Source organism: Ascaphus truei, chromosome 1, assembly GCF_040206685.1.
Source record: "Ascaphus truei isolate aAscTru1 chromosome 1, aAscTru1.hap1, whole genome shotgun sequence".
Lineage (NCBI taxonomy): Eukaryota > Metazoa > Chordata > Amphibia > Anura > Ascaphidae > Ascaphus > Ascaphus truei.
In genome coordinates this window covers 3,519,154-3,519,794 of record NC_134483.1, presented here as the reverse complement: position 1 = coordinate 3,519,794, position 641 = coordinate 3,519,154, and the positions used below count along the sequence as shown (strand labels likewise).

The window sequence follows — 641 nt, the reverse complement described above, 5'->3', positions numbered from 1 at the left end:
AGTCTTGAAAATAATGAGGTAAATAATGGTATAAATGTATCCAGATCTACTGTCCTTGTGGCTGCAGAGAAAAATGCAGAGACCTGCAACCCCTCTGCGGCCAGAAGGGCAGCAAGTCTTGTGCACCGGAAGGATTACCGCACCGGGGGGTCCATGGTGTGGAATTGAATCCTGCAGCGTTAATCCGTCACTTGATTGGCCATCCTGTAGGGAAACAATACCAATACTCACCTTTCAGATAAGCTGCACAGCCGTGTCCTGTCCGTGGCCGCCTCTGCCCTCTTGATCCGTGTCTCCCTTGTTGAAGGTAAGAGGTGCGGGCTGTATGTCCCTCCCCTGAATGATGTAGATTCCTTTATTTGGGACTGTACATCATTAACAGGAGGCTATTTCACACTATATATATATTTATATTAACACTATTTCACAATTTATTCTCCCTCCCTCTCCTTTCCCGTTTGTTTTTTCTTTGCGCCTAGGTCATCTTCGCCATTCCTTCAATCTCGGCTGTGGTGGGGTCGTGGACCTATATGGCAGCATTTTATATAGGGAAAGGTAGTTATTGGTAGCACCTCCCCCATTATATTGTGTCACTGTTTACACTTATAATTGTGTTGATAATTCTATTTTGATTGTGCTTA

The 641-nt window shown here is 44.8% G+C and overlaps 1 long non-coding RNA gene across 1 annotated transcript in view; it reads left to right on the top strand.

Annotated features, from left to right (window-relative positions):
- Nucleotides 1-517: 517 nt before the first annotated feature.
- The window catches only part of LOC142468780 (uncharacterized), a 42,434-nt gene continuing 42,310 nt past the window's right edge, over nt 518-641 (top strand). The window contains exon 1 of the long non-coding RNA XR_012788868.1: nt 518-555. This is a non-coding gene — a long non-coding RNA (uncharacterized LOC142468780). The remainder of the gene's footprint in view (nt 556-641) is intronic.